This window comes from Equus caballus, chromosome 2 (assembly GCF_041296265.1).
Source record: "Equus caballus isolate H_3958 breed thoroughbred chromosome 2, TB-T2T, whole genome shotgun sequence".
In the NCBI taxonomy this organism is placed as follows: domain Eukaryota; kingdom Metazoa; phylum Chordata; class Mammalia; order Perissodactyla; family Equidae; genus Equus; species Equus caballus.
The window spans coordinates 6,766,086-6,792,431 of record NC_091685.1 but is presented as its reverse complement, the minus strand read 5'-3'; the positions used below and the strand labels follow the sequence as shown (position 1 = coordinate 6,792,431).

Below are 26,346 nucleotides of genomic sequence, written 5' to 3'. Positions count from 1 at the left end.
CAAGTTATAGAAAATTTCCAGGAATCCCTCAGGCTCCATAAAGAAACATAGAATTTGTATAGATGTTAACTAGACTTACTGTGGTGATCATTTTGCAATACATACAGATATCAAATCATTATGCTGTACACCCGAAACTAACATAATATTCTATATGAACAATACCTCAATCAAATAAAAAAAAGAAAAAAAAAAGACAGCGGGGCCAGCCCTGTGGCCGAGTGGTTAAGTCCGTGCCCCACGCTTCAGCCGCCCAGGGTTCGGATCCTGGGCACAGACATGGCACCGCTCATTAGGCCATGTTGAGGCAGTGTCCCACATGCCAAAACTAGAAGAACCCACAACTAAAGTATACAACTATGTACTGCGGGGATTTGGAGAGAAAAAAGCAGGGGGGAAGAAAAAAGATGATGACTGGCAACAGTTGTTAGCTCACGTGCCAATCTTTAAAAAAAAAAAAAAAGACAGCATTTGTAGACAATGTTCTCTATGGAAAAAAGCTTGCTAAGCAAAAGGAGTACACATAAACTAAGACTCTAGAGACGGAATTACTATACAAGATACGTGCTTAATAAATTCTAAATGAATATATTACTAAACTTTTTTTTTTTTTAAGGAACATTAGCCCTGAGCTAACTGCCACCAATCCTCCTCTTTTTGCTGAGGAAGGCTGGCCCTGAGCTAACGTCCATGCCCATCTTCCTCTAGTTTATACGTGGGACGCCTGCCACAGCATGGCTTGCTGAGCAGTGCCATGTCCACATCTAGGACCCAAACCAGCAAACCCTGGGCCGCTGAGAAGCAGAATGTGCACGCTTAACCACTGTGCCACCAGGCCGGCCCCTTATTAAACATTTTAAAAGTCACTCAATGCTTAATAACTATATAATCTGGCATATGCTGTTGGTTATTTTTAACACTGAAATATTAGCAATAATAAACCAAGCTTAAAATATTAATTACCTTTAAGGCAGTAGTTCTCAAATTTTAGCATTCATTACAAGCACCTGGAAGGTCTCATTCCCAGAGTTTCTGATTCAGTAGGTCTGGGATGGGAGCCTGAGAATTTGCATTTCTAACAAGTTCCCTGGTGATGCTCATGTGGCTAGATGGGGAGCACACTTGAAGAATCAGTGCTCTAAAGAGTGGCTCTGAAAGTAGAAGTGAAGGGAAACCACAATCCATACAATCTTACACACGATGAAGAATTTGATTCACATCAGTCACTCCACTAGAGTGTAATCTCCAAGAGGTAAGAAACCATTTCTGACTTTGCTTACCATTATATCTTCAGTGCCTGTCACAGTGCCCAGTACAAAATAGACACTCAATTTGTTAAATGGGTTAATGAAAAGTTAGCTTAAATTATTTTTAATTGTTCGCACTTTAAAAACAAAATATTATAAATCCAAAAGACGCTTAGTTGCATCATACCCTATATTGTCTACTGTAACTAGAAAATGTCTCCTTTCCAGAAAGCCTTCCCTAATCCATCCCCCACCCAGGGTGGGCTCAGATAAGTATGCCTCTTTCTATGAACTTTGCTCTTACCTTTCTCATAACCCTTAGCACTTAATACTTTTCACATGTTTACTTCCTATTTGGACTTTAGGGATTTGCTTTTCCAGTTTGCTTTTTATAAAACAAATACATTTACACAGTTCAAAAAGTCAACAGTACTACAAGGCAAAACAGTATTCTCCTACCAACTACCAATCTCTCTCCTCAGATGGAACTACTTTCAACTCTTTCAGCTGTTTCTTCTGAGATCTATCTCCATATTTCTAGATTACATGTTTAAGCTGCTATTTCTTATTTTGTTTTAGCTTTAGAAATTACCTACTTACTTCCCATTATGGAAAAGGATTTGGCTGTCTCAAACACTCCCCTAGGGACAGACAGAATTGCACAGACTCACGTTCTCATCCCACCCCCGTCCTCCCAGAATGATTTTAATACGGCATGCCAATATTATTCATGGCTGAGCCAGATTTTACGGATAGTTTTCAGGATGTCCATCAAAATTCATTTTCTCCTTTTTCCTGGGCACATGGCTAGACTACATTTCCCAACCTTCCCTGCACTTAGCTGTGTCCTTAAGATCAAGTTCTTAGCACCTCCATGTTTTCCCCTTCTTACTGGATAAAATTCTGAATCATCTATCTTCAATCATACAGCCAACAATTATGTTCCAGACCAGTGAGTCTCAAACTTTTGTGAATAGGAACCAACTAGTTCCTAAATGCAGATTTTGATTCAGTAGGTTTGGAGTGAGGACTGACATCCAACATTTCTAACATACCCAAAGTCCCGCACTTCTAGCTTTTGATCATACCTTTGGCTGGACAACACAATCAATGGAACTAGGGCTTCCAAATGACCACACAAAACTACTCATCTGGATCTGGTGACCACTTACCTAGCAACTATTACATGACAAAAATAAAACTCTTTTTTTAAGCCACTGTATTACCAGATCTCTTTGTCATAGAAGCCTAGCCTTCTGACTTAAGTAATATATATACACTATAATCATACTTCCCTTTTGGTATACTTTTCAGTTTTACCTGGAATTAATCATTGCCTCATTTTTCTTAAGTTCTTTTTATATACCTATCAACAATTCATTGACAAAACTGTAAATCTTCTCTCAGTATGTTCAAACACATCACGTAATCTATGTGTTTGTTTTTGTTGCTGTTGTTCTCTCTTCTTGGCCTGGTTTTCTCCTGACCTGGAGCTCTCTGGTGATTACCAGACTTTCACCACAGTTGTCACCGGAGACTTCCTTTCACTATCATCCTACCAATTGCCATCCACTCTCTCAGGCTGACTCTTTTGTTTTCCTCTTCCATGATTTACTCCCTCTTTATCGATGGAGCACATCTTCCAGTAGCTTTCCAAGAAAGGAAACATGAAAGACACTAAAGAAAATAATTATGTCCCCCTTCTCACATTTCATTCTGTGCACAGGAATATCCATTATCATAACATTCCTGACTTCTTTCCACTCCCCTCATTCATTCCTTTCCTAAGGAGTAGGGTAACTTATTTCATCAGTGAGTTTGGAAAAATGATCTGGGCAAAATTTAGCATCTTCCTCTCTCCTTCATCTTTGCATCCAGCTGTTCACAAAGAAATTTCTACTCTCTTATTCATACTCTAACACTTAACATGTACAAGCACCGCACAGGGCCTGTAAGTTGTTCAGATCTGCCTGTGCCTTAGTGGGTAAATCTAATTCTGGCACTGAGGATTAGCAAACCACTTGAAAATGTAAGTCCCATTCTCCAAAGTGACCCTTATCCATAATAAAAATAATATTCTGGTCTCCATATGCTTCCTTTGTCTCTCTTAATTTGTTCAGAATTCAAGAAGGAAAGAGATTGCTATTTATTGGACCTCCTTAAGCCCCAGTAGGAGGTAAATTTTATAAGACTTTCCATGTCTGAAATGTCTGTATTCTATCTTCATATTTTTAGTTAGGTTTAAAATTCTAGATTAGAAATCATTCAGGCAAAGTCTTACAGGTATTGTTTCAATGTTTTCTAGTTTCTAGGATTACATTGAGAAAATTACGCCATTCTTATTCTTCACTTTTTTTTATTGAACTGTTCTTTAATTTATGGAAACTTTTAGGATATTCTCTTTGCCTCAGTGTTCTGTAATTTCCAAGTGATATGCTCTGGTGCAGATATTTCCTCATTCATTTTGCTGGGCATTCAGTTGGCTCCTTTAATATCTAAATCAAGTCTTGCACTTTCAGAAACTGTTTCTGGCATTGTGTCTTCTATAATTTCCTCCCTTTCATCTACTCTGTTATCTTACTATAGCTCCTGTTAATTGGACTTTAGGCCTCCTACACTGATCCTCCAATTATCTTACCTTTTCTCTCCATTTTCCATCTCTTTGTTCTCCTTCCTGGGTGATTTTCTCAACTTTATCTTCCAACTCTTCAAAACTTGGTGAGGGGCAATCGGGGAAACCTATCATATTTTCATTTCTTTTCTTTTTTTTTTTTTTTTAAACAACAGACGTTTATTGCTCACAGTTCTAAAGGCTAGAAGTCCAAGATCATAGAGCTGGCATGGTTGAGTGAGGGCCCCCTTCCAAGTCACAGACTTCTCCCTGTATCCTCACATGGAGGAAGGGAACATTTCTAAGAACTCTCGGATTATTCCTTTTTACAGCACTCTGAACTTGCTCATGGTTACCATCTCATTTCTGAGGACACCAATAGTTTTTCTGAAACTTTTTTCTGCTTCCTGTATTGTTTCCTGAGTTCCTTATTTATTTGTTTTCTTCTCTATTAAGCAGACTAAATATGAATAGGAGTCTTAAAAGGAAGAAAGATACAGAAAAAAATGTGAAAAAATAATAGCCAAAAACTTCCCAAATCTGATAAGATACACAATTATACATATCCAAGAATTACAATGAACTCCAAGCAGAATAAACTCAAAGAAATTCATACCCCAAGATACATTACTGTTAGATTGTTGAAAACCAGAGACACAGAGAATTTTCAAAGCAGCAAGAGACAAGGAACTTCTTAGGCACAAAGGATCCACAATAACATTAACAGCTGAGCTCCCATCAGAAACCATGAAGGCCAGCAGTCAGTGGGATGAGATATTTAAAGTCCTGAATGAAAAAAACTTTCAACTAAGTATTTTCTAGCTTTGCAGCAAAACTATCCTTTATGAATAAAGGAGAAATCATGACATTTCCAGATAAACAAAAGCTAAGAAAGTTCATTACCAGTAGACTTGCCCTACAAGAAATGCTAAAGGGAGTTCTTAAGACTGAAATGAAAGGACACCAAACAGTAACTCAAAGCCACAAGAAGAAACAAAGGACCCTGGTAAAGGTAACTGCTTAGGTAAATATAAAAGCCAGTATCACTGTACTTTTGGTTTCTCTTTTTTTTCCTACATTATTTAAAAGGCAAATGCACAAAAAGACAATTATAAATCTATGTTAATAGGCATGCAATACATAAAGATGTAATCTGTGACAATAACTATAAATGAGAACGCACAGAGACGTATAGGAGCAGAGTGTTTGTATACTATTGAAACTAAGATGGTGTTTCTCAAACTAGGCTGTTATAAACTTAAGATACTAGTTACACTGTTATCTCCAACAACCACTCAGAAGCAAATCTTTCCTTATCAGTAATTACTTTAAATGCAAATAAATTAAACTCTCTAATTAGAAGCAGAGATTGGCAAACTGGATTACAAAATATGATTCATCTATCATCTATCTGTAAGAGATTAACTTTGCATACAAAGAAACATAGAGGTTGAAAGCAAAAAGATGGAAAAAGATATTCCACGCAATACAGGCACGCCTCATTTTATTGTGCTTTGCTTTATTGCGCTTTGCAGATATTGTGCTTTTTTTACAAATTGGAAGTTTTGTGGCAACTCTGCATCAAGCAAGTCTACTGGTGCCATTTTTCCAACAGCTTTTGCCCGCTTCATGTCTCTGCGTCACATTTTGGTACTTCTTGCAATACTTCACACTTTTCTGTTATTATAATATTTGTTATGCTGATCTGTGATCAGTGATCTTCGACGTTACTATTATAATTGTTTTGGGACACCACAAACCGTGCCCATGTAAGATGGAAACCTAATCGATAAGTGTTGTATGTGTTCTGGCCATTCCCTTGTCTCTCTCTCACTCTCCTCGGGCCTCCCTATTCTCTGAGACACAACAATATTGAAATTAGGCCAATTAATAACCCTGCAGTGGCTTCTGAGTGTTCAAGTGAAAGAAAGAAGAGTCACGCATCTCTCATTGTAGATCAGAAGCTAGAAATGATTAAGCTTGGTGAGGAAGGCATGTCAGAAGCTAAGACAGGTCAAAAGCTAGGCCTCTTGTGCCACACAGTTTGCCAAGCTGTGAATGCAAAGGAGAAGTTCTTGAAGGAAATTAAAAGTGCTACTCCAGTGAACACGAATGATAATCAAAAACAAATCAAAAAGATTTGTTCTCATAGACATAATACTGCAGGTTGGGTTCAAGACCACTGCAATGAAATAAAGCAAATGTCACAAAAAAGTGAGTCACACAAATTTTTTGGTTTCCTAGTACATACAAAAGTTATGTTTACGCTATACTGTAGCCTATTAAGTGTGCAATAGCATTATGTCTAAGAAAACCATGTACACACCTTAACTAAAAAACACTTTATTGTTACAAAGTGCTAATCATCATCTGAGCCTTCAACAAGGTGAAATCTTTTTCCTGGTGGAGGGTCTTGCTTGATGTTGATGGCTGCTGACTGATCAGGGTGGTGGTTGCTGAAGGCAGGACGGCTGCGGCAATTTCTTAAAATAAGACAGCAGTGAAGTCTGCCGCATCTATTGACTCTTCCTTTCATGAACGATTTCTCTATAGCATACGATGCTGTTTGATAACATTTTACCCATAGTAGAAGGTCTTTCAATTCAGAGTCAGTCCTCTCAAACCCTGCTGCTCCTTTTATCAACTAAGTTCATGTAATATTCTAAATCCTTTGTTGTCATTTCAACAGTCTTCACCGCATCTTCACCAGGAGTAGATTCTATCTCAAAGCCACTTTGCTCATCCATAAGAAGCAACTCCTCATGCATCACAGTTTTATCGTGAGATTGCTGTAATTCAGTCACATCGGCAGGCTCCACTTCCAATTCTAGTTCTCTTGCTACTTCCACCACATTTGCAGTTGCTTCCTCCACTGAAGCCTTGAACCCCTCAAAGTCATCCATGAGGGTTGGAATCAACTTCTTCCAAACTCCTGTTAATGCTGATATTTTTGTCCTTTTCCCATGAATCATGCCATGTTCTTAATGGTATCTAGAATAGTGAATCCTTACCAAAAGGTTTTCAGTTTTGCCCACATCATCAGAGGAATCACTATCTGTGACAGCTATTTACAGCCTTACAAAATGTATCTCTTAAAATAATAAGACTTGAAAGTCAGAATTACTCCTTGATCTGTGGGCTGCAGAATGGATGTTGTGTTAGCTGACATGAAAACAACACTCATCTCATTGTGCGTCTCCATCAGAGCTCTTGGGTGACCAGGTACATTGTCAATGAGCAGCAATAATTTGAAATGAATCTTTTTTTGTGAGCAGTAGGTCTCAACAGTGGGCTTAAAATATTCAGTAAACCATGGTGTAAACAGATATGTCCAGGTTTTGTTGTTCCACTTACACAGCACAGGCAGAATAGATTTAGCATCTTTCATAAGGGCCTATAGGATTTTTTGGAATGATAAATGAGCACTGGCTTCAACTTAAAGTCACCAGCTGCATTAGCCTCTAACAAGAGAGTCAGCCTCTCCTTTGAAGCTTTGAAGCCAGGTAATGCCTTCTCCTCTCTAGTTACGAAAGTCCTAGATGGCATCTTCTTCCAACATGAGGCTGTTCTGTCTACCCTGAAAACCTGTTGTTTAGTGTAGCACCTTCATTAATTACCTTAGCTAGATCTTCTGGATGACATGCTGCAGCTTCTCCATCAGCACTTGCTGCTTCACTTTGCCCTTTTATGTTTCGGAGACAGCTTCTTTCCTTAGACTTCATGAACCAACCTCTGCCAGCTTCAAACTTATCTTCTGTGGCCTCTCACCTCTCTGAGCCTTCCTAGAACTGAAGAGAGTTAGGGCCTTACTCTGGATTAGGCTTTGGCTTAAGGGAATGTTGTGGCGGTCTGATCTTCTATCCAGACCACTGCAGCTTTCTCCATATCAGCAATAAGGCTGTTTTGCTTTCTGAGTATCATTCATATTCACTGGAGTAGCACTTTTAATTTCCTTCAAGAACTTCTTTGCATTCACAGCTTGGCAAACTGTGTGGCACAAGAGGCCTAGCTTTTGGCTTGTCTTGGCTTCTGACATGCCTTCCTCACCAAGCTTAATCATTTCTAGCTTCTGATCTACAATGAGAGATGCGTGACTCTTCTTTCTTTCACTTGAACACTCAGAAGCCACTGCAGGGTTACTAATTGGCCTAATTTCAATATTGTTGTGTCTCAGAGAATAGGGAGGCCCGAGGAGAGTGAGAGAGAGACAAGGGAATGGCCAGAACACATACAACACTTATCGATTAGGTTTCCATCTTACATGGGCACGGTTTGTGGTGTCCCAAAACAATTATAATAGTAACGTCGAAGATCACTGATCACAGATCAGCATAACAAATATTATAATAACAGAAAAGTGTGAAGTATTGCAAGAAGTACCAAAATGTGACGCAGAGACATGAAGCGGGCAAAAGCTGTTGGAAAAACGGCACCAGTAGACTTGCTTGATGCAGAGTTGCCACAAAACTTCCAATTTGTAAAAAAAGCACAATATCTGCAAAGCGCAATAAAGCAAAGCACAATAAAATGAGGTATGCCTGTTTGTGGGTAAATACACTGACAGAATTTTTATGATCAAAGGCATACAGAACTGTGCCCCCTTCTCTCAAAGCCAGTTTTGGTATAAATGGGATTTCCAAACTAAATTATCTACTCACTCAAAGCCTGATTATGTAGGTTTCCTGGATTATTCAAGTCTTTTCCTTCTTTGTTCATCTGGTAAGCCTTTTGGCCATTTTATTACATATTAAAATTTTCACTGGCAATGGTCAAAAGAAGTTTAAGTTATGCTTCTTTTCACAAGCGATTTCTTGGTTAAAACAGTCTGCGACTGCCAATTGTTTTTTTGTGTTCTTTTCTAATAAGATACAGAGATTACCCAAACCACACTTTACTCTTTTTTCTTATAAACAAATAATTAAGAACTAGCTCCAAATGTGAAGAGTTCTGTGATGCAAGATACACCAGAGGGAACTTGATTCTTCCGTTATCAAGCAGCTCCTGCGTATTTATTCATAATAATATACCTAACTTTTTTACTGGGTTTACTTCTTTGTTGGGGATACCGACTATGTCCCATAGGTCCAAAAACTGTAACAAGTAACTGTGCTGGTCCTACAAGGCTTGTGCTTCTAACACTACACTCATTTGGAAATTTCACAAACTGTATCACTCAGAATGGGCCAGGGTATGCTGAAATAACAACCCCTATAACTCAATGCATATCATAACTCATGCTGATTTATTAACTCATGCAAAATCCTCTATGAATTCGGGTGGCTCTTCAAGGCAGCTGTCCTTCATTCACTGGCTCAGCATTCCAAGCTGCTTTAATCTTATGTTACTTTCCACTATTAGCAAAACATGGGACGGAATAGTGCTGGTCATCTTTGTTTATATTTCATTTACCAAAACAAGTCACATGGCTGCACCTAACTTCAAGGCAATAAGGTACACAAATCTCAGAAGGCCTCAAAACAAGAAAGTAGTAACAATGCTTATGACATTAGTACAAGGTGAAATATGGCAGCCTGTTTGTGTCAATGAATGTTACTATTTCCCTCCAACGCTTTTGTTCAGGGCTGACTTTATGGACATGTAATCTGTGCAGTCACACAGGGTGCTCCATGGTTAGAGAGACCCTGTGCAAAGCTCTGCTGTCACCATCTTGAAATTCTTAATAATTTTGTCTGAATTTGTGTTTTGTAGTGAAGTCTGATGGGACAATGGAACATGCACATGAGCAGAGGTGATACATGCAAAATGCACATCTGCAATTCCTTTCCACCTCATTCTCATATAGCTTTGGTGATGCCCCCTGAGCACAGAATTCCAGTGGATCCACGATGTGTGGGAGTTCAGCAAGACTCAAAGTGAGTACAAGGTAAGCATACTGTCTACAACTAAGTAAGCAGGGGTGCTGACAGCCCAAGAAGCTGTATTTTCTGTTTGAACCATAACTTGCTTCAAACACAGAAGACAACAGTATTCTAAGAAACATGAATGACAAAAAAAACTATCATACCTTTTCTTACTCGTGTTACTTCCCTGTATTAACCAACCACTTATGCTAAAAGTGATGATACTGAAAGATAGGGAAAGATAGAGCAAGCCACGGTTCCTTTTCCTTTCAGTCTTGCCAAAGACAAAGGGAGAGAGCGCTAGTAGAATGTGCAAGTACAACACGTGAAATAAAAACAACAGAGTAAGTTTTGTGCAGTGTACCTCCTGTTCTGGTAAGAACGATATATATATATATATATATATATACAATTATGTAGAATTGCTTTGAAATACCAGCAATTCTACACAAGAGTAAAATGTTCTTGTATTTGCATTTAAAAATGGCATTATAGGGGCTGGTCCGGTGGCGCAGAGGTTAAGTGCACACGTTTGGCTTCGATGGCTCGGGGATGGCCGGTTCAGATCCAGGGTGCGGACATGGCACTGCTTGGCAAGCCATGCTGTGGCAGGCATCCCACATATAAACTTGAGGAAGATGGGCATGGATGTTATCTCAGGGCCAGTCTTCCTCAGCAAAAAGAGGAGGATTGGAGGCAGATGTTAGCTCAGGGCTAATCTTCCTCAAAAAAAAAAAAAAAAAATGGCATTACACAATATAAAGATGAACAGTAAAATTTATGCCTAGTAATTTTAAATTTCAATTCTTTATTTAGAATATTAAAAAGTAAATAAAAAAGACCATGACAAGTTGAGAAAAAGGTCACAGAAGAAAGAGAAAAGCTTCATATTTTAGTAACTTTAATGGCTCTTTTCCCTGCTTTTTGAACAAGGGGCCCTGCATTTTCATTTTGCACTAGGCCTTGCAGATTATGTAGCTAAGCCTGCATTTGTTCAGGTAAACAAATATAAATCAGGAATTAATTTTAACAAAGATTATTTGTCAACATTCACATATAAGGCACTGGGTTAAAAGCTGGGAATACAAAGATAAATAATGGGCTCTTGTCTAAAAGAGGATATAGTCATATAAACAAATAATGACAATATTATGTGACACATGCTATGGAAACCCTGAGTAAAGAGACTAAGAAAAGCTTTCATCATGGAGATGATAGCTGCACTGAGAAAGAATTTCCTACTTGGGAGATGGAGTGAGAAGAAATAGCTCTACTAGATAAGACTTGTATGTACTAAACAAAATGTATTTATAAAATATCATAAAATAGCATGCATAATGATGAATACAGGAGATGAACTGGGAGTGTAAATTGGTGCACACATTTGCATACCAAGTCAAGTTTAGACTTCAGGAAAGAGAAGCTATAGATTTTTTTTAACATAAGATTTTATATTTTATTTTTTTAAGATTGGCCCTCAGCTAACATCTGTTGCCAATCTTTTTTTTTTCTTCTTCTTCTTCTCCCCAAAGCCCCCCAGTACATAGGTGAATATTCTAGTTGTAGGTCCTTCTGGTTGTGCTATATGGGAGGCTGCCTCAGCATGGCTTGATGAGTGGTACTATGTCCGCACCCAGGATCCAAACTGGCAAAACCCCGGGCCACTGAGGCAGAGCACATGAACTTAACCACTAGGCCCTGGGGCAGCCCCAAGCCATAGGTTTGTAAGCAGAATAGTGGCACAATTCCTGTTTTAGGTTAACTTCTGCAGAACAGGAAGGCAGAGTTGAGAGGAAAAGGAGACAAGTCAGTAAATAACGGTAATTATCAGTAACAGTAAAAAGCATTAGGAGGTTATTTGGGGCCTTATCACAAGCAATTTTGGTGGGATTGGGGAGTGGGAGAGGCTGTGGTAGAGTTAAATGGGTTTCTTTCCAGAAGGACCTTTCAGACTCTTCAATATGCTAATAAGCACTGTAAATCTCTAAGAAAGAGAGATAATTTGCAACATTACCCAGATTTATTTGACTAAAGAAGCCTCTTTTGCCAGGACTACATATCAGTATCTCAAAGAACTGCAAGGAACTTAAGTTTTTTAGCACAGTTCTATAAAACAGAAAGCCAGCATTGAGTGAGAAAAGCAGAGGGCAGTAGAGGGCTTAAGACAGGTAAAACAATAGCAAATGTGAGGAACAGGAAAGAAAGCTGACTACAAGACTGCCAATCTGTGTTAAGGACCTAACTAAATATATAAAACACCAGTCTACTAGTTTATACAATTTGCCAATATTTAAATTCATACTGGGTAGGGGATTGACAGAATGAATACTTTGATAGGGTAAGGGAACACAACAGTAATGAAACCGGTGGTGGGAAAAGGATAAAACCAAAAAGAGGCTCCATACAGAGATTAGGGATAGATCAGAAAACTAAAGAAATGAGAAAGATGCAAATACAGATATTTAGGAGATTTTGGTCAGACGTAGAACCATTTTTGAACCATATGAGTAGGTGTGTCAAGGAAAGTAGAGTTGAATATCACTGGAATACAGAAATTAAGTAAAAATAAAGTGTTAGGTGACCTTCAATGTTATAATTCCAGTTGCCCAATATGACGTCAAGAATTACACCAAAGTATCAGTGAAAACAGGGGAGTGACCCAGAGGTTCCTAGATTGAAATGACAAAGTTGGATAAGAAACATAGCCAGCAAGGCACCAGTCATAAGAGAAAAGGAATTTTAGAGGAAGATAGAAGAATAAACTGACAATATGTAGAAAAATATGGGTTTGGTTTTCTGGTTTTGAGGAAATAAGTGTGAGGGAAATAAGCGCCATCCCTTAGAGGATTTAAAATAATGGTTCTCAATCTTTTTTCTGTTCCAATACATCTGAGAAATGGAACATACTCCCAACAGAAATAAGAGGAACACAAGAATCGGGGTAAGGGAGGATAACTGTGAGTGATTTAAATAAGGCTTTCCAAAGTGATTATGAAATACCTTCCTAAAGGAAGTGTAATTCTCATATAATGAAAATCACTGGTTTAAAACTGGTACTATCACAGAAAGCTTAAATAGAAGTTTCAAACACTAACAATTTTTAATCTATGTGACAGAATTCAAGACACTGTCCCATAATAATACCACAAGTTCCTACAAAAAGTCCCAGAGTTCTTATCAATTTTTCAGTTAGAAAAAAAAATTTTTTTTGAGGAAGATTAGCCCTGAGCTAACATCTGCTGCCAATCTTCCTCTTTTTTGCTGGGGAAGACTGGCCCTGAGCTAATATCCATGCCCATCTTCCTCTACTTTATACGTGGGATACCTGCCACAGCATGGCTTGACAAGTGGTGCATAGGTCTGCACCCAGGATCTGAACTGGAGAACCCTGGGCCGCCAAAGCGGAATGTGCGAACTTAACTGCTGCACCACCAGGCCAGCCCCCTCAAAAAAATTAAGATACAGCATCAGCTAATATATGTCTAGTATGCCCATTCATTTATCTTTACACATCTGTGAAGTTAATACAGTCTTGCAGTGTTTCCAGTTTATACATTAATGAGGCACCCTGAGTGACTTCCCTAAAGTGACACAAATGGGACTGGCTTATAACTACATGAAACAAGCGCCCCAATTTTTGGTCCAACACTTAGGTACTAGGGTATGTCTCTTAGCCTAAATCAGCAGTTCTCAAACTTTTGATCTCAGGATGCATTTACACTCTTAAAATTTACTGAAGAGCCAAAGAACTTTTGATTTTGTGGGTTACAGTTATTGATATTTATGTCATTAGATATTAAAACTGGGAAATTTTTCAAATACAAAAATAGTACACTATTAACTCATTCTATGAGGCCAGTATTGCCCTAACACCAAAACCACACAAAGACATCACAAGAAAACCACAGACCAATCTCTCTTATAAATACAGAAGCAAAAATCCTCAACACCACACTAGCAAACCAAATCCAGCAACAAAAGGATTATACACCAGGACCAAGTGGTCCCAGGAATGCAAGGTAGGTTCAATATATTAAAATCAATCAATGTAATACACCATATTAATAGAATAAAGAACAAAAACCACACAGTCATCCCAACAGACACAAAAAAGCATTTGATAAACTCTAGTACCCTTCTAAGATAAAAATATTCAACAAACAAAATAGAAAGGAACTTTCTCAACCTGATGAATGGCATCTAAGAAAAATCCACAGGTGACATCATATCAATGGTGAAAGACTAAGTTTTTTCCTCTAAGGGTAGAAACAAGACAAGGATGTCTGCTGTCTTCACTTCTATTCAACACTGTACCAGCCAGGGCAATTAGGCAAAAAATAAATAAAAGGCATCCAGATTGGAAAGGAAGGAGTAAAACTACCTTTATTTCCAGATGACATGATCTTATATACAGAAAGTCCTAAGGAATCCACAAAAAAACTATTAGTGCTAATAAACGAGTCCAGCAAGGTTGCTATTCAACATCAATATACCAAAATCAGTTGTATTTCTATACATTAGCAATGAGCAATCCAAAAATGAAATTAAGAAAACAATTCCATTTACAACAGCATCAAAAAGAATAAAATACTTAGGAATAAACTTAACAAAAGAAGTACAAAACTTGTACACTGAAAGGGCCAGTGTAGAGGTGTAGTGGTTAAGTTTGCGTGCTCCGCTTTGGTGGCCTGGGGATCACGGGTTCAGATCCCAGGAGCGGACCTAACACTTCTCATCAGGCCACACTGTGGTGCCATCCCACACAAAACAGAGGAAGACTGGCACAGATTTTAGCTCAGGGCCAATCTTCCTCAAAAAAAACAAACAAACTTGTACACTGAAAACTACAAAACATTGTTGAAATAAATAGGTGAAGACTTATTTAATGGACACGAAAGTAAATGGAAAAACATCTCATATTCATGGATTGGAAGACTCAAAATTAAGATGACAATACTCCCCAAATTGATCGTCAGACTCAACATAATTCCTTTCAAAATTCCAGATGTCTTTTTTTTTTTTTGCAGAAACTGACAATATTGAATTTTAAGAACTCTGAATAGCCAAAACAATTTCAAAAAAGAACAAAGTTGGAATACTCAAACTTCCAGATTTCAAAACTTACTACAAAGTTACAGTAATCAAGACTGGATGGCAATGGCATAAGTACAGACATACAGATCAATAAAGAATCCAGAATCAATTGAGAATCCAGAAATAAACACAGACATTTATGGTCAACTGATTTTCAACAAGGATGCCAATAAGACCACTCAACAAGGGAAAAAGCAGTCTTGTCAATAAATGGTGCTGTGAAGCCACATGCAGAAGAATGAAGTTGGACTTCTACCTCACGTCGCATACAAAAATTAACACAAAATAGATCAAACACCTAAATGTAAAAGCTAAAACTATAAAACTGTCAGAAGAAAACACAGGTGTAAATCTTCGTAATCTTGGATCAGGCAATGATTTCTTAGGTATGACTCCCAAAGCCCAAGCAATCAAAGAAAAAACAGATAAACTGGACTTTATCAAAATTCAAAATATATGTGCTTCAAAGACATACTCAAGAAAATGAAAAGAACAATATGACAGTTCCTCAAAAAATTAAACATAGATTTACCATATGATCCAGCAATTCCACTTTTGGGTATATACTCAAAGAACTGAAAGCAGGGACTTGAACAGATATTTGTACACCATGTCCACAGCAGCATTATTGACAACAGCCAAAAAGGTGGAAGCAACCCAAGTGTCTATCAGCAGATGAATAGATAAATAAAATGTGGTATACGCATACAATGGAATATTATTCAGCCTTAAAAAGAATGGAAATTCTGACACATATGCCACAACATGGGAGAAACCTGAAGACATTTTGCTAAGTGAAATAAGTCAATTATAAAAGAACAAATATTGTATAATGCTAATTATATATAATTAAATTCACCGAGTCAGAAAGTAGAATGGTGGTTGCTAGAGGTTGAGGGGAGGAGAGAATGGAGAGTTACTGCTTAATGGGTACAGAGTTTTAGTTTGGGAAAAATTTAAAAGTTCTGGAGATGGATGGTGGTGATGGTTACAAACAATGTGAATGTACCTTAATGGTACTGAATCTACACTTAAAATTGGTTAAAATGGTAAACTTTATATTAGGTATATTTTACCACAATTTTTAAAATACAAAAAAAGAAAATGAAAAGACAATTCACAAAAAGGGAGAACATTTTTGCAAATCATATATCTGACAAGGGTCTAGTATCCAGAATATATAAAGAACTCCTGCAACGCAACGATAAAAAGACAACCCAATTTTTTAAATGGGCAAAAGATCTGAATAGACATTTCTGCAGACAGGATATACAAATGGCCAACAGGTACATGAAGAGATGCTCAACATCATTAGTCATTAGGCAAATGCAAATCAAAACCACCATGAGATACCACTTCACCCACTTGGATGACTACAAATTAAAGAGATGGACATAACAAGTGCTGGAGAGGATATGGAGAAATTAGAACCCTCATACATTGCTAGTGGGAATATAAAATGGTACAGCCTCTTGGGAAAATAGTTTGGCAGGTTCTTATAAACATAAATGTATCAAAACACCCAGCAATTTCACTCCTGCGTATAAATCCAAGAAAAATGAAAACATACATCTACAGAAAAACTTTTACATGAATGTTCATAGCAACTTTAGTCATAATAGTCAAAAAGTGGAAGCAGCCCAAATGTCTATCAAATGATGAATGGATAAATAAAACATGGTATCTCCACAGAAAATAGTCCATAGAATGTAATCTTATTCAGCCATAAAAAAGAATGAAGTGCTAACACATGATACAACATGGAGGAACTTTGAAAACATTATGCTTAGTGAAAGAAGCCAGGCACAAAAAGCCACATGTTGCACGATTCCATTCATACGAAATGTCCAGAAAAAGGTAAATCCATAGACAGAAAGGAGCTTAGTGTATGTTGCCAAAGGCTTGGGGGAGAGGGGAATGGGAAGTGACTGCTAATGGGCACAGGGTTTCCTTTTGGGAAGGTGAAAATGTTCTAGAATTAGATAGTAGTGATGGTTACATAACCTTACAAATATACACTAAACTGTATACTTTAAAAGGGTGAGTTTTATGGTACTGTAAATTATATTGTAAAGAAAAAAAAGAATATAACACATTCCATTAGCCATCAAAGCAACGTTTTCACATATCGTGCAGACATCACTCCACATTTCAGATGGGAAAAGGAGAGGCAAAAAGACAGATATCATCTTAATATTACTATGAAAATAGTTGTGACTCAGAGACCCCCAAGAGGTCCCCAAACATAGGTTAAATTCCACTGGTCTGAACTAACACTCAGCACAAGACTGGAGCTTAAATACTTAATGACTGATCAATTTTAATAATTAAATTATTTAAACTACAGTGTATACAGCTGAGACTGACAAAATGCAATCAGATGTCATTATTAGGTATGCTTCATAGTGTATGTTCTTATGAAATATTTTTGACAACCTATGTGACTATACTGAATTTAACACTCTCTGCATACTAAATTTTGACAACATAAACCTGAGGTGCAAGATAGTATACTGGTTAAGAGCTCTGACTCTAGACTCAGACACCCCAAATTCAAATCCTGACTCTGCAGCAAAATAGCTGTGAGACCTTGTCCAAGGTACTTAACTACATCACCCGTAAATGAGGATAATATAAAAAGGGTTGTCATGAGGACTGAGTTAATACTTCCACGATCTTTAGAAAGAAGTACACAGTAACTATGCAGTTATCTGTTATCACTGTAAATCAAATACCCATTTAAAACTACCAGGCTACTGTGTGACTTACAAACATACCTATTTTTTTTTGAAAGTACACGCTGCTTTGTGTAAAGATTAGGACTTTGCTCATCTTTATTGATGAACACTGAGCTTGCACAAACGCTTCCACTTCTTTCCAGCCCACACTCTCCTGTGCCCTATCCTACTGCCTTACAGTGCTAAATGAGAACGTGGTCAACTAACCAAAGCCAAGGAGTGAAAAAACTTCCTGAGTCACCATAACTAGGTGATTTCTCCCAGAGGTATTTCTATCTGAAAAGTATCTTCTAGGAAATTAAACATTTTTAAACAATAAGATTTGGATCACAGGATCCTCAGAAAAACAGTCTGGAATACAGCAACTGGGGAGAGGAAAGGAGAGTGGCATGGAAAAGATGACTTGACTCTCCACTGAAACCGGGGGTAAAATCTGTTGGTAAAGGTGGTGAGAAAGAAATAGTTGGGGCTGGCACCACGGCCTAGTGGTTAAGATCAGCTCACTCCACTTCAGTGGCCCAGGTTCGGTCCCAGGCACAGACCTACACCACTCGTTGGTGGCCATGCAGTGGTGGCAACCCACATACAAAATAGAGGAAGATTGGCACAGATGTTAGCTCAGGACAAACCTTTCTCAGAAAAAAAAAAAAAAGAAAGAAACGAAACAGGGAGTTAGAAAACATATTTCTAATTACAGCTCAACCACTATCTCACTTGGTGATCTCATTTTATGAGATAAAAATCCAAACACCTTAATTTAACATACACAATAACCTTCACAATCCCACTGCTACTTCCAACCATTTCTTCTCTCACCACTCTATCCATAAATCCTCAGTTCCTGTCACGCTGAATTTCTCACTCTTCCCTACAAACCGATCTCCATAACAATTTATCATCTCTGCATATGTTATTCCTTAGCTCTGGAATGGCCTCCAGTCTATCCCCTTTTCCACCCAGAAAACTTCAAACTCATCCCTCAAGAGCCAGCTTCTTTCCCCTGAACTCCCAAAATCTAGTGTGTTATAATTTATCTGCATTAGATGTAGATTGAGTTCCCTGAGGGGAGAGATCATCTTTAATAATTCTGTATCTCTAAAACCTAGCAGTATCTAGCATAAAGTACAAATGCAAATGTTTATGAAATGAAAGATTAAATGATGAATGAATGAGCAACCTTAGGCAGTTTCTCCTATAAAATTAGGAGAATACTTGATACACCTGAGAAGCAACAAGGCCTCTATAATAGGGGAAGCACAAAGCTGCTTTGAATCTTTCTAATGCTACAACCTTCAGCAAATTACTTAACCTCTGAGTCAGAGATACTTCATCTATAAAACAGGTATCAAAGGGTTGTTACACTGAATGAGTGAAAAAATACATAAACATGTCTAGCACAATGCCTAGAACAAAACAGGTACTCAAATAAATGTTAGTTCCCATTTCTCCCCCTTAAACTCACAGGATAATTATGGACATCCAATGAGACAATCTGATATGAAAACAATTCGGAAACCATAACATCACACAAATTAAATCTCTTACTTAGAGGGAAAAAAATTTTAACTGTTCATCTTTGAATTTATATACCTTTTCTTCTTTCTGGATTTGTAAGAAACACTTGGGGACATTATGGTTTTTAAACATTTCCCCAAATTATGCAGTTATCTACGATTCTAGCATTAAAACTCAGTTTAGTGTAAACAATCCTACTTCCTCTAAGATTAAGAAGAAAAAAGTCTACATATTCTCCCTTAAACTACAGTGCCTTTTTCCCTTGCCTGTTTTAGGTCTTTCTAGAATTGTTCTTTTTTTGAACATATTTCTATCTGCAGTAATGAATTTAATTGTACTTTGTAACATTTTATGAATTCAAGCACTTGTAGTTTAGAAAGTAACACATCTCACTGAATTCTGTTAGATGAAAATGGTCTGATTTTTATTTTTGAGGATAAACAAAATTTACTGGCATCAACATTTACAGGTAACTCTTGTTTATTGGTTCTCTGAAATAAGAAACTTTCTGCAGAAAATAAATTCAAACACCTTTTTCTACCTCAGATCCTGATTTGACACTCTATAAAGAACAAACATAACTAACGGTGCTCATTATGCATGTGAAGGTTAAGTACGAGGTCAAAAAAAGTTCTCTAATTACTTACTCTTACTAAAACGAATCTGCTCTGAGAACTGACAAAAATTCTCTGTAAACAGCTTTTTATTAATCAGAGATATTTATAATTACAATTATAAATTTTTATTTTCAAAGGTCTAAAATTATATTGCAGACACTACTGTTCTAGCTAAATTAAAAATAAACGTGATTTTAGGTGTGATTTAGGATTAACAAAACTGAACTAAACTTACGTGCATGATAACATCTTGTTAATTTATACATATCACTAACAACTTTACCTAATGTCCTTTTTATATTTAGATATTTGCTAGACTTAAAACATTAAATGTCAATAACTTTCACTTCCGCATCCATATTATTTCAAGGAAGCATTATTTTTTCATTTTCCACACTAGCCAAATGAAAAATTGCAAACATGAAAATTTGTTTTTTTAAAGCAACTTTCTTTTTGTTTAAATATCACATTTTTAAAGCACAAAATGACTTAAAATTCTTATCTTCCCCAAAGTATATGGTTCTTAAGAAGCACTCTTTAAAACTTGTTTATAAAAGCATCATAGCACACTACACACTAGTGAATTCATTATCTTAAGCAGAGCTTTCTAAATGAATCAATACTTCATAATTTCGCAAGTTGTGACTAATCAGTACTAGGATGTAGTGTAGTCCAGCAATTTCTAAGGAGACTTACAAGGGTTCTGAGCCTAAAGAAAACTTCAGCACACAATTTACTCATACACAGAACATGCTGATTGATACTAACAAAAAAGTTAACTTTTTTTTTTAAACCACTCTATAACCCACCACCTTGGTATGTCATTCCCTCTAAATTATCATATCCAGTGGGATTATCCAATTTTATTAGCTAACAGTTTTCATTACATTAAAAACAGAAATAGGATATGTTCTGTTTCACCAAGTTATACATTTCGCTACTACAAGACTTGGGGGAGGCGGGGGGCGGGAATCTTTGGAAACAAAAGGTAATCCGATCCACTCCAGTTAATTACTAAATGCATGCCAACAATACACAATTCGAATTGCATTTCTGGACACTGAGAAGATCACAAAAGAGAGCAGAACGTCAAATGTGCAAGTAACTACTTTTGTATCAAAAAATACACCAAAATGTGGAAACACAGTATACACCGAAACTAAGATCTCGCGCAAGGTACAAAACTCATCTGACTAAAGATTTTATAATCTTCTGAAAAGAAAATTTTTAATCAACGTTGTTAAAATAACAGTAATTCATCCCATTCCGGTACGACTAGAAATCCCGATAACGTGCTTCTTTCAGAACTACCTATCTCATTTTTTTGTAATCCGGATACCCAAAGGACCTGAAACCTCTCGCAGAGGCGTGCAACACACTCGGTGAGTGCTGTCTGTTTACAAATACGAATCTCACAGTTTCCCACGTCAAAAGCTTTCATTACCACCATTCGACTGCGGGGCGGGGGAGAGAGAAGGCGGGCGAGCAAGAAACGAAATCCACACAGGCACCGCTGCCTGCTCTCCTTACCACAAGGGCGAGCCAGGAGGAAATATTTATTAAGTATTATATGCTTGTGTTTATATGTCATACATGCATGCCTACATCGAAGCAGGGGTGAAAGAAAAGACACACATGACAGGGAATCGTACAGGACCCACGAGAACGCTACGCCAATCCCGTTAACTCAAAACCCGCCTCCGGGACTACAGGTTTCGGCCCGAGGCCGGGAGCCCCCGCCACTCGGTGGAGTTCGGCCCCAAAGCGCCCCATTGCCCTCCTCAGGCCGCCCAGGCCGCCGCCCCGACCTCCCTCATCTCTGCCTCCCCCTGGGGCACCCAAGCCCAGTCAGGCAAAAAAAGAAGTGTCAGGCCCCAAGGGGGCGGCGGAGCCGCGCTCGGGCCGGGCCCCGACACCTGCGAGGCGCAGCACCTGAGGAGGGCGAAGCGGGGGCCGCCCGGCCTTCCCCGAGCACACCCCCTCGGCGCAGGGTGCCGCGCCGCGGCCGGAACCTCCGTACCTGTGAGGCCCGCGAGCTACAGGCGCGCGCGGCGCCTCCTCATCTCAGTGGCTCCCGCTCCTCCTCCGCCTCCCGCTGCCGCCGCCGCCGCCGTCACCGCCGCCGCCGCTGGAGGCCGGGACACGACGAGCTTAGGGCTCCACCGCCATGTCCGCCGCGCCGCGAACTGCATTGTGGGGGGGGGAAGGGATGGGGAGGGGGAGGAGGAGGGAGACGGAGAGAAAGAGGAGGGCCGGCTGAGGGGAGGGGGCCGAGGGGGAGATGGAGCCGGGGGAGCCGGGAGAGGGAAAGAGGGACGAGCCCTGAATGGAGTCCTGCCCGCGGGAGGGGGGAGATGGGCGCGGAGAAGATCCCGGATAGGAGGCGCAGAGGCAAGGGAAGGGAAGCGCTCAGGGGCGCCTCCTCCCCTCGTTCTGGAGGCCCCTGGGCACCGGTTGAGCCCGGACAGGGGGGAGTAAACACCAGTGGGGGAGGGGCTTCGTTCGAAGGCTTGCGGTGGCGGCGAGAAACAATGGGGAGGAGGCCGCGGAGGGAGGGCAGCGCACTCACACTCACGCTGAGGGAAGGGGAGCGCGCGAGGACTCGTTAACCCGTGCGGAGGGGGAGGGGCCCTCCAGCGTTGGGGGAGGGTCGCCTCACCGCCGGCTCGCGCGGAGGGGCGGGGCCCCCGAGCGGGGGTCGCGACGTCCCCCTCCCAGCCAGGGCCCCGCTGGGGAGCGGCGCGGGGACGTCGGCGCGCCTGAGGAGGCCGGGGTCGTCGGCACGGCCGCGCCGCACAGCTCTGGCTCCTGAGCTGCGAGCCGCCCTCCTGAGGCCCCAAGCGGGAAGAAGGGCCCGACAGCTCCCTCCGCGCCTCGCTCGGCAAGCTGTCCCCCCTCCCCCGGGAAGGAAGCCTGGCCTTGGCCGTGCAGCCTCTGGCCTGGCACCCAGACCGGGCCCGGCCCGAGCCTCCGCGGACCCTCGGCGGCTTGCGAGAGCTTCTGAGCCCTGGCGGGGAGCTAGACAGGAAGCCTCCGGGGTCGCCCCCGCCTGTGCACCTTTGCCACCAAGCCCACCAAAGCTGGAGTCCTTTTCTTTTTAAAATGGAGCCAGTTCAAGAGTTAAGAAACTCAGCAAAGATATCTCAAGAGCATCCCCCTGGAAAAAGATTTTTGAAATCATATATTTGATTTCACGCGAGTTTGGAACCAATTACCATCCATGGGTCCCCACCCCTCCTTGCTTTTAATGTGTTAGATTCCTCCATGTAGTTATATAAAGTCACGATCCGAGACAGGACTTACGGTTTGTTTTTTTTTAAGACCTCAACCTTGGGGATAGTTCAGCCAACCTCTGACCTCAAAGCTGGACAAAACACGCAGCTATAATCCTTGCATTTGACAAATGCTAGGCAGGAAAAGGATTTGACAAGGGTGGACGTGGTGGTCAAGAGAAGATGCTGAATGTTCTGTACCAGATACTGCCTTATAAAATTTCTTATAATATGATTCAGAGGCTGGAACCGGTACGAGGTTACAGAGAAACATTCCTCTCTGTGTAGTCCATGTACTTGCCACTACACCCCAGAACTGGATATCTCTTCTTTATCTGCTTACGTCCATATGAATCTGAAGCTTGGTGTGAAGAAATCAAGCATTGCCCGCTAAATGCTAGGCGCTGAGCTAGGGACTTCACATATTTCACCCTTTAATCTTCGTAGCAATCCCATGAGGTCGGTACTATTGGTCTGATTTACAAATGAGAAAACTAGAGCTCTAAGTGCGTTTTACTCCTACCTGTCTGATGCCACAGGGCTCAGGTGTAGTGGATAGAGTACTAGCTTTCAAGTCAAAGGAGTCCTGTCTGGCTTCAGCACTTACCAGCTGGATGACTTTGGGCAAATGCACCCCCTTGAGTTTCCTCATCTGTAAATTTTTAAAGGCAAAAAAACTGCTTCCCAGGGATGATGTAAGGAAAACAGCAGGACACAAAAGTTAAAGCCTATAGAAACATTAAGATGATGCCACCATGCTCTTCAATTTAGTAAGAGATATCAGTGTCCTTGGAGCAAATTCAATTGAATAAAATTTCATGATTACTTAATAAGAGTAAAGCATCGAGTTAGGTGCCTAGGGATACAAAGACAAAACAGATTCCTGTCTCCAAAAAGTTCACCGCTGAGCAAGGAAGGTGGTTCTGTTGAACTACAATAAAAGCAATAGGTCATGTGAACAAAGGGCTGGGCAAATACAGAGGAGAGCATGATAAATTCCACTTGGGTGAGCCTTCAATGGAAGAGGTAGAAGCTGGACCTTGGAGGCTTGCCTGCTATGTGCCAGACACATGTCTGTGATTCAGAGAATAATTTAGTCTGTGGAATGTGCAAAAGATAATGAGTCTGGAAATGAAAGCTGAGGGCCCTACTGAGAATCCCAGTGCCTCTCTGCTCTTGTCCCTTCCAGATAACTTTCTTCTACCACCTTTCCTATCAATACCCACCTCAGCTCCTACCTCCTTTATTAAACCTTCCTGATCAACCCCTACTCCACTGAATGTGATCCCTCCGCTCTGAATCCCCGCATGTGACTTTTGTAAGTCAACCCTAATAGATTATAAACTTGAGCACAAATACTTCTATTTGTATTCCTTATAATGCCTACATGCTTGAGTTGAAAATTTTGGTAACTGTAATCTCGTTTATCACCACAACAAAGTATGTATATTATTACTACATGAAGAATGAGGAAACTTAGGGCATAAGAAGCTAAATTAGTGGCCAGGGCATACAGTAAGTCACAGGCAGGACTAGCATACCAGTCCTGTGTTCTTTTCCTTAAATCACAGCTTACTGAGAAATAAAGTGGTAAATGTCTGACTTCTCTGTAAAAATACTCTGAGGACTTACATCTGACACTTGCAAGGAAAATCTCATGATTGTGTTTATCTCCAAAATTATCCTTCCAGTCTAGAAGTTCTGGGAACTCAATTTCATCCAAACTCAGGTGAAAATTACTTACAGCAAAATCTTATTTCATCATATATGATGAGAAATATAATTGCCCAGTGGATCAATATTCATATTCTATTCTCTTCCTAGGTGATAGGAAAACCTAGTCCAAAAATAATCATATTGAATGAAAAGATGATTTGGTGAATAAATTAAACCAGAAAAAGAAAGGTACTTCTCATATAAGTCTGCTTAAACCACGTAGATCTGCTGGTAGATCATAAAGGGACCAGATCATAAGGGACCATGTATGCCATTCCAAAAAAACAGGCTTTATCCTGTAGTTAATGGGGAGTCACTGTACATATATAAGCAAGGGAGAGAGATGATCAGATCTGCTAAAGTTTTTCTCTGAGCCCCCTTGTTTTTCCCTATACACCTGATTTCTTCAAGGGGAAAGACTTCAATGGTTGGTAACCTTTTATAGAACCTGGCTGATGATGAGCTCCAATTAAAAAGAGTGCATCACTCCCATGATGTGGTCCTACTGTCTTCTTCACCTTTGTATTCTCAGCATCCAGCACAATCCTTACACATTGAAAGTACCTAGAAATTGCTTGTTGACACTAAGTTGTCTATAAAGCAGAAGATATGTTCAAATTTTAAAATTTTGTGAGTCATGCAATACCAAAGCTCCTAAAGTATGAGCTCACCTAAAAGCTTTTGTAAAGGATCTATTTCTGTCTTTTTTATTCTTAAAATTAAAAGCTAAATTGTTAAAAGGCCTACTACGTAGTGAATGTTCAACAAAAATTAACTCTTCTCCTTTAAGTCAAGTTTCTTCTCATCTGCCCTGGTTTGGATTTCATGCGCCCTTAGGTGTGTCACACTAGCACATGTGTGTACTTGCTACTCATTGATTCTATTGAATTTGCTTTGAGGATTCTATGTGTGAAATTTTAAACTACAGCCACACCCTTTAGCTTACTTCCTTAAAGCATTAGAAACAGTCTGTTTTCCTAAAATGGCTTTTTTTTTTTAATGTAAGATCTGAAGGTTAGACGGGACATTAAAGTTTATACAGTTGGACATATCAAGAACACAGATACATGGCAGGAGATGATACTATAAAGGTAGCCTAGGGGCCAGCCCCGTGGCCAAGCGGTTAAGTTCGTGGTTTCCCCGGTTCTGATCCTGGGCGTGGACATAGCACTGCTCGTCAAGCCATGCTGAGGCAGCATCCCACATGCCAGAATTAGAAGGACCCATGACTAAATAATATGCAACTATGTACCAGAGGGCTTTGGGGAGGAAAAGGAAAAATAAAATCTTTAAAAAAAAAAAGGTAGCCTAGGACGACATTATAAGGGCCATATATGCCATTTTAAAAAGTGGGTCTTTATACTGAAGTTAATGGGCAGTCACAGAACATTTGCAAGCAAGGGAGAGGTGATCAGACCTTCCTTCTACAGCAGGACTTACTAAGTGGTCATCCAACTTCTGTGTGAACATTTGTAGTAAGAGCTCGTTCCTTTCCAAATCTATTTATTCTAGACATTTGAAGTTCTTCCTTCACTGAGCTGAAATCTTCCTTCTATAATGTCTATTTGTTGGTAATTCTGACCTCAAGAGTAACAACAGGCCTCTTTCTTCATGTATAAAAACAAGGATGTGATCTAGATGACCGAGGGCAGGAAAGGGGTCTAAAGGTCTGTTA

General features: G+C 39.6%; 1 protein-coding gene across 14 annotated transcripts in view; it reads right to left on the bottom strand.

Moving 5' to 3' along the window:
- The window catches only part of TUT4 (terminal uridylyl transferase 4), a 127,628-nt gene extending 105,493 nt beyond the window's left edge, over nt 1–22,135 (bottom strand). For 12 of the 14 annotated variants that reach the window (XR_002806610.2, XM_070259960.1, XM_070259959.1 and 9 more), the window contains exon 1: nt 21,704–22,132. The gene's annotated coding sequence lies outside the window, so the exon portion shown is untranslated. Of the gene's footprint in view, nt 1–21,703 lie in introns of all 14 variants that reach the window. The other 2 variants (XM_070259964.1, XM_023636816.2) reach the window with 2 other exon arrangements.
- Nucleotides 22,136–26,346: the final 4,211 nt, after the last annotated feature.